This window comes from Oxyura jamaicensis, chromosome Z (genome assembly GCF_011077185.1).
Source record: "Oxyura jamaicensis isolate SHBP4307 breed ruddy duck chromosome Z, BPBGC_Ojam_1.0, whole genome shotgun sequence".
NCBI classification, from domain to species: Eukaryota; Metazoa; Chordata; class Aves; order Anseriformes; family Anatidae; genus Oxyura; species Oxyura jamaicensis.
In genome coordinates, this window is record NC_048926.1 from 16,660,317 (window position 1) to 16,674,942 (window position 14,626).

General features: G+C 41.2%; 2 long non-coding RNA genes across 4 annotated transcripts in view; both read left to right on the top strand.

The window, feature by feature from the left end:
- Positions 1–279: 279 nt before the first annotated feature.
- Positions 280–14,626, top strand: part of LOC118156603 — a 54,525-nt gene continuing 40,178 nt past the window's right edge. For all 3 annotated transcript variants that reach the window (XR_004746333.1, XR_004746332.1, XR_004746331.1), the window contains exon 1: positions 280–848. This is a non-coding gene — a long non-coding RNA (uncharacterized LOC118156603). The remainder of the gene's footprint in view (positions 849–14,626) is intronic.
- Positions 10,725–11,101, top strand: LOC118156604. Its single transcript, XR_004746334.1, has 2 exons — positions 10,725–10,915; positions 11,003–11,101. It is a non-coding gene; the product is annotated as an uncharacterized LOC118156604 (long non-coding RNA).

Sequence of the window (14,626 nt, forward strand, 5' to 3'; positions counted from 1 at the left end):
ATTCTTTCTTTTCTTTCTTTCTTTCTTTCTTTCTTTCTTTCTTTCTTTCTTTCTTTCTTTCTTTCTTTCTTTCTTTCTTTCTTTCTTTCTTTCTTTCTGTCTGTCTGTCAGTCTGTCTGTCTTTCTGACTTTCTGTCTTTCTTTCTCTCTCTCTGTCTCTGTCTCTCTCTTTCTCTCTTTCTCTCTCCTTTTCTCTCTCTTTCTCCCCCCTTTCTCATTCCCTCTCTTTCCTCTTCTGTACCTCTTTCTCATTTTTCTTCTTCTCTTTTTCTGATGGGATTTACCAGATTTATTCACTGCACCATGGACTTGGTGCGTGTAAGTGTATATTTTTTATCTTTCATACATCTGTTTTCACTTTGCACTTTCAATGAGCTGTAGCAGACAATAGTGAGAGAAACATCTGAAAATGCAAGGAGACACAGTTGCATATGTGTTTCATTTCTGCGGGTTAGTCGGAGAAAACAACAAAAGGACAGCTGGAAGGGGGGGAATAAAGCACACACTTACAAAGGGGATTGTGACCCTGTAAGAGGGAAAGGCGAGTACAACGAAAAAAGACTGCAAAAAGTAAGGAGGAACAGTAGAAATAAAGCAGGAAAGTGTGTCAGGGAAAACTGCTCAAGAACAAGAATTCAAAAGCCCGTCCCGCTGGATGTTCCCCAACCTTCTTTAAAAGGAGAGTTAGGGAAAAGACAGCTCGGTCCGGATAAACAAACTGGGATGACGCACCTGCCGAAAATGTGTATCTGATCTGTCTTCACAGATGTGTGTGTTTATCCATCTATACATTTATAATGGGGGGATCTAGAGCATCCCAACACTAATTACAATCGTGCGTCGAAGAGGTAAGTCTTATAATTCTCTCTTTTCTGAAAGAAGAACCAAATCCCTTGAATAGCCAGCAGCAGTCATATCCCAGGCAGTATTAGTTTGGCTGGACTTTGCATGTGTTTATTTGTTTGGTTTTGTTACTTTTTTTTTTTTTTCTCTTTTTGGTCGTGGAGAAGACAGGGTTCACTGTGAGACAACCAGATGGAGAGGGAGGGCAATCCCATTGTCTGTTTGCCAGAAGATCTCGTTTTGCCCTGGAAAAGGCGAACAAACACAGCCAGGGTCCACTCAGGAAAGTAAAAGGATTTGGGGGTGGGGGGGCAGCAGGCGGGGGGGGGGGGGAGGAGGGGGGGGCAGCGGGCGAGGGGGGAAGTTGGGGTGGAGAAAAGAGTGGGTGCATGTGGATTTAATAGCAGTGAAAGTATTACAGGGGGATCAGATTTAGCGGGCGAGCGAGAGGGAGCTTTTCAACATCTGTCTAATGCAGCCAATAGAAGCGACATTAGTGATATTGGAGAGAGGCAGACACGGCCGCCGATCGGACTGGGATTACGGGAGCCTTCCCAATCCGATTAGCCGCTGCCCCTCTGCTGCCAGCGGCCCCGGCCCCGGCAGGGACCCCGGCCCCCGGTCGCCTCGGCTCAGCCCCTCCGCAAAGCCCCTCGGAAGGGCAGAAAACCAGCCCGGCCGCTCCGGTCGATCCGCTCAGGTTGAATATTCATCGATAGGCAGCAGTGAAATTCCACCCCACCCCCGGGGAAACCTTTATTCTCCGGCTAATTGCAATTTACAATTCCACTTTACACTTCAACACGGAGGAGGTTAGGAAACAAGATTCCTACGTATAATTATTGGCCTCCCTAATTCTATTCCACCGCAGATCACCCCGCACCGCAAAGTCCTATTGTTCCCTCCTCCCCGTTTTAACAGTCATTTAAACTGGTATCAAAAGGAAAAAAAAAAAAAAAAAAAAGAGAGAGAAGAAAAAAAAGCCTGCATAATTTTAGATAGCACACCTACGGCTCTGAGTGAGGAGCAGGACGCATCAATGGGCTGCAGCTCCGCGCTTGAGGGAAGGCAGCGCCCGTACAGCGTCGAGCTCCTCCCGTGCCCGGCTGCCTTCTGGTTCTGCATCGCCTGCCTTTTGTTGTTTTCTTTATTATTATTATTATTATTTTATTATATATTTTTTTTATTTCCTCCAGTTTGCTTACCGAGTCGATTACTTTAAAAGCTTTCCTTGATTAATGGCAGGCAAACTACGCGCACAGAAACACATCCATGAGCTCCTTCCACCTAAGCAGATATCTCCTGCCCACACGCACCATATGCTTTACAATCCTTGCTTGCCTGTGACCGTAGCTTCTAAAGCAAAGCGCATCTCCCTGGCTCTCCAGTGCGGGGAAAGTGCCTGCAGTTTGTACCTCTAGGCGTTACAACATGCCTCAGCCCAGCTGAAAGCAACGCTGCAGCTGGAGCGCAGCCGGCCACAGAGGAGTGTCACTGCCTCCAGCTCTGCCAGGGACACTGCCAGGGACACTGCCAGGGGCTGTCGTGGGTCGCTCGAGTACTCTCAGATTCATCCTTGCGCTTGCCTCTTCACAAGCTGTTTCACCACCCAGTAGCAGCTACCCGAAGCATGACTCAAAGGCTGACTAGCATCCAGTACGTGAATTACAGAAAATTGACGCCCTGCTTAAAATTCACAGCAGTGGATTTGTAGCGTTCACATTTTTACATGACAGTCATCTTACACGGAGATAACGTCTAACAGCTCCCGACTTTCCCCCTAGTAACAGGAGGGGAATAACAAGGCAAAGGCCAAGAAGTCTTTCTCTGACACACACATAACACAGCACAGTACTGTACATCATTTTCATGATTTGTAACACACCAGTAGAGCCACCTATCTTTGAGTTATTATGCTGTTTGTTGTTGTGTGTGTGCTTTTTTTTTTTTTTTATGAACAATAAAGCCTGTCTCCTTAAAGTGGTAGATGGGCTAATTTAACTATTTTTGGTGTCTGCAGATCATACACCAAAGTGATTACTATGTCAAAAAATAATTGCTCTTAATGGCAACAGTCTAGTTTGCACCAGTGATTTTCTCAGATGTAGATGGGGTAAAGAGCTGGTTGGTGGAATTAGGAGATAGCACTGAAGAAGGTAACTCAGAAAACCAGTGCAGTTTTCTAGGTTTTCCACCTTTACTATCACCTCCAAATTTATAACATTCAAACAAACAGGCAAAGAAGCAAAATTCCCCAGTTCCCAAGCAGCCCTTCATTTCTAGATTCTTCAGAGGTTATGTTGAAATCACAAGGTCACAAACTTCACCTGGGAATCCTAGGAGTTTAAGAAGAGCAAATCATATTCTAGCTGCATGCTCTGTATTCCTTGTGTTCTTGAATTTCAGTTTATTGCACAGTTGTGTTTCTTCCCAGCAATATTTTCTCCTCCAAGAAAGTTATTATTTTTTCCTGTTAAATCTCTGATGTTCTCAATAAAACAAATAGCTTGCATTATTTTGTCCATTTCTTGTCACGGAATAACAAGTCTTCTGCTAGGTGCATGCCATATGTATTCATTCATTCTCCCACTGACCAGTGGGAGACAGTGACAGTTTTGGATTCTGTGTCTTTTTCAGATGTGCATACACAGTTCAAAACATTGTAGAGTTCCACTTAAAATTTGTGCTTCTATGATGAAGATAGAATCTCAATAAAAACAATTTCTATTTTCTTAATAATTCCCATATTTCTTATGAAATATATTTAAATATTGTCTTATTTTTTTCCTCCATTTTAAGTTCTTTTATTATTTTTTTTTTAATTGAAGATTTTTATCATAGGTATTTTTCTAGTAACCATTTTTGTTTGTTTGTTTGTTTTAAAGTAACATAACTGAAACCAAATGAAAATGATGACATATTCAGTTTGTAGGAATGGGAGGTGAAAATAAAATCCCTGCTCTTTGGTATTATCATCTGGATTTTACCATACAGTGAGAAGCAAGCACTTTTCTAGCCTCCTTCATTAACTTCAATGTTTTATTTATATATTGCAATCTTTGAAAAATGTATCCAAGACACTCCAGACAGGCATGAAGTGGCTTCCAGAATGCATCCACTCTGACGTAGACTAATACCCATTTTAAAGCTCTTTTAGTCATCAGTGAAGTGCTTGAATTCCTGTTCATGCCCATGACTGCTCAGAATAGAACACGGCTCTTACTGGGAACGCTGGGACTGACAGAATGAGTATGGTAATGAATATCAAAATAGAAAGAGCAGAAACTACTGCTCAAAGGGGTTATACGTTAAATTACTAACCTTCCATTTTGGTCTCCATGATGGTGCCTATGAATGCACAAAAGCAAGGCCTATCTGGGTGCAATTGTCTGTAGACGGGACAAAGTCAGACTGCAGGACCTTTTACTGATATGGATTTCTCATCATGAAAGAAGAGCTATTTTTGTTCATATTCGGTGAACACCAGCTCCATAGAACACATAGATTCTGGAGTGGCCATGGTCTAGTGGAATGAATTTTACAGAATAACAAATTTGCAGATTATTTGTGTTTTGAATATTATTGCAGCTGTTCCTGCAGATCCTGCCAGAGGCCAACGTCTGTTGTACTAGACATGAATCAAATGTGGAACCAGAAAATGGTCCCTGCCTGGTGTTTCTTTTACAAGCAGAAAACCCTGTCTCCTATTTTGGTGGGTTAGGTTGTGACACTGCTGCTAACAGCACCAATGCACCAGAACTTTAACTGCAATAAAGTTGGCTAAAATTTCATGGATTAGCTAAAAATTCTGTGGTAAAGCTTGGAAAAACAACAACAAAACAATAAGAGGAAAAAAAAAAAAAGAGAGAAATGGGAGAGAAGAGAAAGCACTCAGAGAAAAAAAAAAAAAGAAAAAAACAAAAAGAGAAACAGGTATGATAAAAAGCACTGTTCAGAAAAGAGTCAGGGGTTCTTGCCATAACTTATTTTTCATTTACCAAGCAATACCAGAAGGCCTTTGGAAAATGTCATTCTTTGTCCATCTACCTCCTCTTGTCCCTGAAATCTTCATGGATTCCCCAGGCTGCCTTGTCCAACTATTTCAAGAAAAAAAGGGACTGAGAAAACTATAAAAGGTTTAACACATGGAGGGAAGGGAACAGGTTTAAGTAAAAGTGTTCTGGTTCATATTCTCTGTTAAATTATCCTTCTGTCTCACCTATGTTTACAAACATGCATACATATACACACCACACACATATTTGGAATTATTCCCCAGGAAATCTTGATTAAGTAGCCTGCCATGCCAATGTGTCATCCTAGTAGCTCTGCTAGTGCTTAGGGAGAAGAGTGAAGGACTGACTGAGATGGTGGGGGATCATCAATGTCTACATTTGATTGCCTGTAAATCAGCCAGGTAAACCTCAACAGCAGTGTCTTTATACTTCATGCTGCGTAAATGTTTGTGATCATAGCTGGTGAGCATTAGAAAGGGAATGGCTGGCTGACAAGAGTGGATTCTTAATAGTACTTTCTTGTTTCCTTTTTAAAACATGATTTGAAGGCTTGGGAAGAATACAAAACTGACGACTCTGGCAGTGGTGTTCATTTAGCTCTGCTGTGGACTTGGCACCCTAAGGTAGCTGATACACCTTGACATTGCCTTGCTAACCTGACCCCCTAACTTGGAAGGTAACTGAGAAAAGCTGTTTCCTGATTACACTTTGATAATTCAAATATAGCTCAGTAAAAGTCCAGGCCTGGTGTTAGGTGAAGTGAGAATCATCTGCCTCAGTCCTTGTGCCTGGCCCAAGAGTCAGCCTGGGGACTACTGCATATTGTGCAACACACAGAGGCAAGAAAGGGACTGGGCTGGGGTTGGGCACACCAGTCAGTGAGTGGGTGGATATCCCTTGCAGACTTTGCTGTGGTGTTGCTGGAGGCCAGAGCAGTTGTCTGGGGCTCTAGGCAGTGTTTCTCCATTGTCAGCCAGGCAGGCCAGGTAAAACGTTGTGAATGCTGAGATTTTGATCATTTACCAGACAAAAAGTTATATCAGTGTTGTCCAATTAGCTCAAAACATGATCCATCCTTTTTGTCTGAACCCTCTTTCCTAGCTTACTATCACTTGTCACCAGGGATTTCAGCTCTGATTTCTGGAAGTGATTTTTGTTTGGATACTTTTTTTTTTTTTTTGATTATTTTTTAACTAGGTTCAGGAAAATGTGTCCTCACATTCTGTCCTCACAGAAAAGACAAAAAGAGTGGGCAGCTTGCATTGCCAAGCAATTGAACTTTCTTAATTTTGGACAGTAATTCTGGAACTAGGTCTGGTTCTGTGTCTATAAGCAGTTTTAATTTCACCAGGGGCAAGGATGGCTACAGATGTGACACCACACTTAGCAGCAGAATGCAGTCTTTCACTGGCATGGAAAAAATGATGAATCTGTTTGCAAATAAACTGTGTTTTAGGTATTCCTTGGTTTTGGCAGCAGTGTGAGGTGCACCCAACTGAGATCATTGTGTATTATTATTTTTTTTCTTTTTCCTGGCTTGTAATCCACTCATCAGAAAATAGAAACCAAATCTCCATTGTAGCATCACTGCAGTGAAGAAACTGTTTGGCCACCCATTGCAGAAAATCATGTTCTACACTTTTTGTTGATTTTATTTTATTTTTTTCCTATAAATTTTGACCCACAGAATTGAAGGGAATTCTGTGTTTCTAAGAAAAGCCCAAGCATTTGGCAAAACAGTCACTTTTAATCATGTGTATTTTTAATCTTGATAGCTTTTTCTTCTCTAAAATTTTTCTCTGTTCAGCACCAGTGCTATTATTTGACTGCAGAAATGGCAGGGCTTTCTTTGTTATTTCCCTTGAATGCTTGTATTCTGAGTGCTTGTATTTCAAAGGTATTCAGGGGTTGACTTTGCCTGTTGTGTTTTCAAAATTCAGGAGATTATCATTCTGCTTTGGCCATGATTTATACCGTCACCAAAGATCTTTGTACAAACATGGAATTTAAAAAACAAAATCACAGAATCACAGAACTGTAGGGGTTGGAAGGGACCTCGAAAGATCATCGGGTCCAACCTGCCTGGCAAAACAGGTTCCCTAGAGCTGGCTGCCCAGGTAGGCGTCCAGATGGGCCTTGAATATTTCCAGAGAAGGAGACTCCACAACCTCCCTAGGCAGCCTGTCCCAGTGCTCTGTCACCCTCACTGTGAAGAAGTTCTTTTGCATGTCGGTGTGGAACTTCCTATGCTCTATCTTGCGGCCATTGCCCCTTGTCCCATCCCCACAAACCACTGAGAAGAGGTTGGCTATATCCTTCTGTCTCCCACACTTCAGGTATTTATACACATTGATGAGATCCCCTCTCAGTCTTCTTTTCTGAAAGCTGAACAGACCCAGGTCTCTCAGCCTGTATTCATAGGATAGATGCTCCAGGCCTCGTATCATCTTTGTGGCCCTCTGCTGCGCTCTTTCCAGGAGATCCCTGTCTTTTTTTGTACCGGGGAGCCCAGAACTGGACACAGCACTCCAGGTGAGGCCTGACCGGGGCAGAGTAGAGGGGGAGGATCACCTCCCTTGACCTGCTGGCCACACTCCTTTTAATGCACGCCAGGATCCCATTGGCCCTCTTGGCTGTGTGGGCACACTGTTGGCTTATGGTCAACCTGTCGTTTACTAGGACACCCAGGTCCTTCTCCTCAGAGGTCCTCTCCACCAAGTCATCCCCCAGCCTGTACTGATGATACATGTGGTTGCTCCTTCCCAGGTGCAGGACTCTACACTTGCTCTTATTCAACCTCATTTGGTGACTTCCTGACCATCTCTCCAGCCAGTCCAGGTCTCGCTGAATGGCAGCACAGCCTTCTGGTGTGTTGGTCGCTCCTCCCAGCTTTGTGTCGTTGGCGTACTTGCTGAGGGCAGACACTATTCCCTCATCAAGGTCATTGATGAAGATGTTGAACAAGACTGGACCCAGCACTGACCCCTGGGGAACACTGCTAGTCACAGGCCTCCAGCCAGAGTCTGTACCACCAATCACCACCCTCTGAACTTGGCCATTTAGCCAGTTCTCATCTGTCCATTCATCTATTCCACACTTTTTCAGCTTTGCTATCAGGATGTCACAGGAGACAGTATCAAAAGCCTTGCTAAAGTCAAGGTAGATAATATGCACTGCTCTGCCCCCATCTATCCAGCTGGTGATGCCATCACAGAAGGCAACGAGGTTGGTTGAGCATGACTTCCCCTTGGTGAATCCATGCTGACAACTCCTCATAACCTTCTTTTCTTCCAATTGCTTGGAGATGGCATCCAGAACAAGCTGTTCCAACACCTTTCCAGGGACAGAGGTGAGACTGACTGGCCTGTAGTTTCCCAGATCCTCCTTCTTGCCCTTCTTGAAGACCGGAGTGACATTGGCTATAAAATAACAAACAAAAATACCCTCCATCCCATACCAGCAGTATAAATAAGCCTTAATCTGGTTGTATCTGTGTTTCATTTCCAGAGTGATGTAGAAGAGTCTTAGGGCTAATCTGCACTGCACAGTGAAGTCAGGTGCAGAGATTTCTGCCCTGCTGCTGAGCCAGAGCTCCAAAAAGAGAGTGAGCTCCCATGAACATCACCACACTGGAGATGTGGGTTAGCTCCAGCATTGCTAGGCTGGCTACAGGGCCAGGGTCCTGTGCCACCCAGGTACCAGTCCTTCTGTAGACAGCCATGCCTACTTGCTTTTGCCACCAGTGTTCTGCTATTTCAACCTCTTGCCTGGCTTCTTTCTTCTACTTGCAGCCTCTAATTGCAGTCTTCTTATGGAGATTTCCTATTCTCTCTTCCTGGATTGTTATCCTCCTGACTCATCAGTGCTCTAAGTCTGCTGTGGATGTCTATCCCAGATGCCCAGTTTGGCGGGTCCAATCCAGACCTGAGCAGCTGGAGCAGAACATACGTGGCCTGGACATGTTAGATGTTGTCTGCAGATATAGAACCTGAGAATCGACTCATCAAAAAAATATGTATTTTTTGTAATTAAAAACAACCCTTCCATGTACTGTAGAGCATTTTTATAGCTGCCTTGACAGTTGCTGAGACAGCCATCACCTGAACCTTCAAACTGTGAATACCACATAGCAGGTTAAAACCAATAGATATGTTACATTTTCTTCCTTCGGGTGAATTTAAAGACAATTAAACACCATGTGAAAAAGCTGGAAACAACAGAAGCTGCAGCTGATGGGATGTAGAGCTAAGCATAATCCTATGCAAGGGAGATTGAATGAGGCTGTAATGGGATATGAACTGAGGTTGTTGCTGCCCCTCCATTCCTCCAGCCCCTCCATTCCCACCTTTGCACCTCTCTGTGTTGTGCTGCTGTGTGTGTTTGTGCACAGGCAGTTGGAAAAGGGGATAATTGGGCTAAAAATAACCCTGTAAAAAAATACCCCAGATCCATGGCAGTGTTTCAATTGCATAAAGCCACAGCTCTGTAAAGCTACAGCTAATAAGCTCCCTGTTACTACTCTAAAATTCAGGGGAATCAGCAGTTGTCTGTCATACTGTGCACAGGAGGTGCAACAAGAAGTAAGAGAGGAACATGACACCGAGGAGAAGCAAGAGATGGAGTTTCTCTTATGCAGAACCCACCAGGAAAACATAAGATCATGGATATAAAACAGCTTTATGTTTCCAAAATGCATGAGGAAATGACACCTTACGTTCACGTGCATCAACATGATTTTAACAATGAAATGTCCCTTCCATAGCATACTTTTCCTCAGCAACCAGAAACTATTCTGTAAGAACCTGCTATTTACTAATGACTTCATCCAAACAGTCAGACAAGGCTACGTGTTTCCAGAGCCCACAATCTTCCTACATGGGTGTTCCCACAGAGGGTATCCTTAAAGCCAGTATCAGAGTAGAGACCTCTACATGACCCCCATGACATCTGTCTTTATGTGACTTGATAAGTGATCTGGGCCCCAGAATAGAAATGCATCCAATACTGTTTTCCTCTGCATATAGTGCTAAATATAAGAGGATATTTATTCAGTTTCAGTATAAATGTAAACAGTATCAATTTATTAATGTTAATAAATGAAAAAATACAGAAAAACAAATATGTGTACTTCAGCAAATATCAGCTATATATAAACATAACAGGATGCTTTTTTTCAGTCTTTCCAGAGGCTATAAATCCTAGTATGCCATACAGATCACAGGATGAGATGAAGAGAATATTATTATGAAATGATCATGAGGGTGATGTTGTTTTCTAAGGAACTGTAGTTTAATTATTGAATGGTATGATTGTCTGGTTATTTGTCGCTTTTTTTCTTTTTCTTTTTCTTTTTCTTTCTTTTTTTTTTTTTTCCCTTTTTTCCCCTATACATATTATGTCCTTCTGTGGTTTGTTTTCCCCAAGCTTTCTGGAAGATATTTTCCCCCCTAATAAAATAAATTTGTATTCATTTACTACAGTGAAATTCAAAGTAAATTTCAGTTTAGGGCTTTATCTTTTGATAACAATTTTTATGTAAACAGATGCTATTTTAAATTTCTCACTCAAGGAATAATGTAATGGGCTTTGGTTGGCTATCTATAGCAAACCTGGAGTGTTGGACTCTTTTATTTTAGCACAATGCAATTAAAATATTTAATTCATATATAATATTTAGAAAGTTAGAACCAAGGTCCATTGGACAAAATAAATTTTATGTGTTATTTATGAGGAAGACACTTAAGGATTTCAATAATTCTTAAAATATTTACATTTTTTTCTTCTGACTTTTTATTTTACACTGTGTTTTATAGGTCTTCATTTCTATTTGATGTAGGTTTTGGACTTCAGATTTATAGCTCAACACCTCGCAACAAATTTTGTAAATATTCTGTGGGGGCTTGGTCCTGAAACATAAACACTTCTTCCTATTGAGTCTCTGAGGAAAACCAGATCCCCTCATTTATTATGTGATATCCAGAAGGCTAAGGACATTTTGATCTCCTTTTTCAGGAACATCTTCTTCAGTAAGAAAAATGAAATGTCATCATGCTAAGGTGAATCATAATAAATGTTATGTCTTGGCTGACACTGAAAAACAAATCAAAGAAAGTTGTGAGAAATATTGGTGACTTTTTCCACAGAGATTTGGACCAGCTTTATAAATTAAACAGTACGCGATGACAGCTTAGGGGCGGTAAGTAAACCATTCAGCAGATAATCTCCATAGTAACAAAAAAAAAGTTTAACCATCTCAAACCAAAATAGCACATCTGGACTTGGCTGTGTCATATGGCAAGAGGGAATATTTTATTGTTTTCAAAAGTCATGGCACACAAGAAAAGGGTGCCCACTTAAATTCCTGTTAGCAGAAGCCAGTGAAATGCAAGCAATGTGTTCAGGAAGACTCTGATTCTGTAAATCATTATCTATTTGCTCAACTTTGTGCTGTGTAAGGGTCCCCTTGTGATCCATCTGCTGTCTGCAACTTCAGAAAAAAACAGTCATTTTCCTTCATGAAGTTCAGTCTTGACAATTCTTGCTCATGTGAGTAGCAAGTAGTCCAAAGTCCTGATGACAGAATTCATTTGAATAATAGCTGAAGGCCCTGGGCTTCTAATTAGTAGTATTTAATTTTAATTACATTAACTTTCAAAGTTGAAGACCTACTTTACAAGATAGATGCTTTTGTGTATGAAATCAGAGGGAATAATTTAGTTGGTGTGGGAGCTGTAACTCAGTGATAAAGAGTAAACTGCTGAAGAAAATACAAAAGTGCTTTCAGCAAGGATGAGGCCATGTGAAATCCTGGATCTGTGTCTGAGAACAAAAGAGCTCCACTTTGCATCTTGCTCAAGCTGCATACATTCCATGTAGATATCTACTAAGCTGTGTGTGGTTGATGGCAGGAGGCACCCATGTGTGGCTGGTGGGAGATGCTTGGGGCCCAGCTACTCCTGTACCACAAAGCTCACTTTTGGATTCACTGCAGGGTTTAGATTCATCCCTAAGGAAGCAAATAACTATGTAAGGAAAAAGGTACAATCTCCACTGTCTTTATGGTGAACTTGCCATTTCAGAGAGGTCATCTGCATAGAGGGATGGAACAGTTTGCAAGTGTGGGTACAAACTATGTCTTGGAGATAGACTGTTTTGGAGATTTTGTGCTTCCCGTGGCTGTTCCTGGAATGGGACATTTACACATCTTCTTCTGCTTGGAGTTGAGCTCAGACTGGGGCTCCAGAGCTGTGAAAACCTGCATTGCTTGGCAGCTCTCTGTGACTGTATGAGAGGTCTGCTTCCATTTCAGTTCTTCTGAAGGTAGTCAAGGAACCAGCAAGGCTTCCTTAGTGTGTTTTCAGCTTGTTCTCATCCATACCTTGATACAGATAAAGCTCTAAGACCCAGGAGGTAGCTCTGTGTGCTTGTTCAATTCAACCCTTTTCATCCGTTGGAGAACACTAGGACAGCCAAAATAGCCAATGTGGGTTCCATTTTTGGGATGAGAGAAATCTCTGTGTCGATGTCAGTAGTAGTTACAGATAGCAAATATTGCACAGACTCACTTATTCCTAGCAACATTTCCTTCTGTAAGGTGCTGCAACATGGTCTGTGTTTCTGTCTTCATGAACTACCTATTTCTTTAGCATAAACATTTCCCTTCTAGTCTCAGGAGAGGTTCCTGGACATACCGAGCACCAACTATTTACAAAGTCCCATAGACTGAGGATGCTCTTGTGTGAATGGCTACTTCTTTCCCCTCCCACATTGACAGGACAGGGAGTCTGGTGACAACAAAAATCTTCCCTGTGCAAAAATCTTGAAGCACTGTTCAGAACTACTCCAAGGAAGTTATAAAATAAAGGACTCCTGCCTGTTTCCTTTGAACTCTCCAAAACTATTCCTTAATCCTGATTTAAAAGGATTGCTACATTTGCAATCCAGGATTTGCAGTCTTGGCACAACAAAGTGTGTGATAACAAATGACTTGAAATGAATCCTTCCAAGATGAAAAAAAAAAAAAACATGCACAACAAAGACAGGTTTATAAAGCTGGGTGATGAATCAAGGTCAGTACCTCTAATATAAATGTAACAGTTTTTGTGTTGCATCACAAGAAACCTTCTGAACAACGTTTCCAAAGCCCACTGAAATTGCATGCTTCACAGTCTCTCCTTTCATGCTTCCTTTGTTACATAATTTAGTGGGGATATTTTGGATGAGAGTCTCACAGGTATATCGTTTAACACACATGGTTCTCCATCTCCTCCCCCTCCCTTGGGCTACCTAAAATGGCTGGGCATTGTATATGGTTGGAGTGGAGGGCATTCTGGTAATTATTTTTCATTATCACCTTGCACAACAGCATCCTTTACAATTTGAGGTTGCCAGTGCTTCAGCATCTACAAGATCCTAATCCAGACTTTAATAATGTGTTGCTAAAAAGGGGGTTAAATGATGTTTATACATCACATTTCTGGACGCAGCAAATTTCACTTGCACCTGCCAATGGCTTACTGATAAATATACACTAGTAGAAGTTCAACAGCAGTGGGGCAGTGAGTTAGACAAATACCACATGACACCATAACCATTGAAGGTTAGTGTTTTCCCAGCTCTCACACTCCAGTAGACGTAAACTCTTTTCTTAAAACAGATTAAAAATAAATAAATCCCCTTTGTAAGGAAAAAAAAATTAAAATGCACATTCAAAACACAAAATAAAATTCTCTTAAAGTCTATCAGAGTCATCTGCTAGGTTTCCTGCCTCTTGGATGTTAATTATGATTTACTCAAGATTTGTGGTCAATTTTTAAGTATAAAAGCATCTTGTATGACTGGTTGCCAATTCTGAAGTCTAAAGGCCTTGCTTTATATTGCTGTAGTAGAATAGAAAATATAATCAAAGTTTGACCTTCAACTTTAATCCTATAAACAGAGAATTTGCTTACTTTACCTTGGAAACGGATGTGATTCATCACAGTAGCCCATAAATAACATGTCAAACTGTTAGACTGATCAATGAAAATAAATTATTGAAAAATAATGTGATTGCAAGGTCTCTATGTAAACCAGCTTAGTGTTATTTTAAAATGAGGAGAGCTTTCAGATTGGGGTAAATCATTATTTATTTATTTATTTATTTAAGGAGGATAGTTGCCAGATATGAAAAGTAGTAAACATTAAATACATTGGGCCCACACTAATTATTCTTTTTTTTTTTTTTTTTTTTTTTTTTTTTCCAGAAAAAGTACCTTAAGATAAATAAGTATTAGGCCCCCAGAGGAAGAAATGGGCTCAGATGAGATCAAAACTTCAAATGACTGGTTTTCTACACTGACCAGTGTTTAGCAATATGACTAAAGCAAAAACCCACAGTGAGCTCTTGTCTGCATGTTAGCACACAGGAATGGATCAGTCACTGAAAATGTGCATTGTGGACCTTAAAGGTGCAAGCAGACCTTATAGGAAGTGATTTGGTTTCACTAAATCTCCATGTTTTCATTGCAGATACTAACAGTGAAGCCCTCCAACAGCAATTTAAATACAAAGCTGATAACCATTTCAGAGCTTATGTTTTAACAGGACTGCTCAGGTAATGAAGCATTTCATCAAAGCTTTCAGGTGTATTCTTGGCTCCAAAAAGTCTAATTTTAAAATTCTTCAATGTGGTGGCACAAGAATCATTCAGACAATAATCTCATACAGAAAAAAGAGGAAAAAGACAGAAAGACAGAAAGACAGAAAGACAGACAGAAAGACAGAAA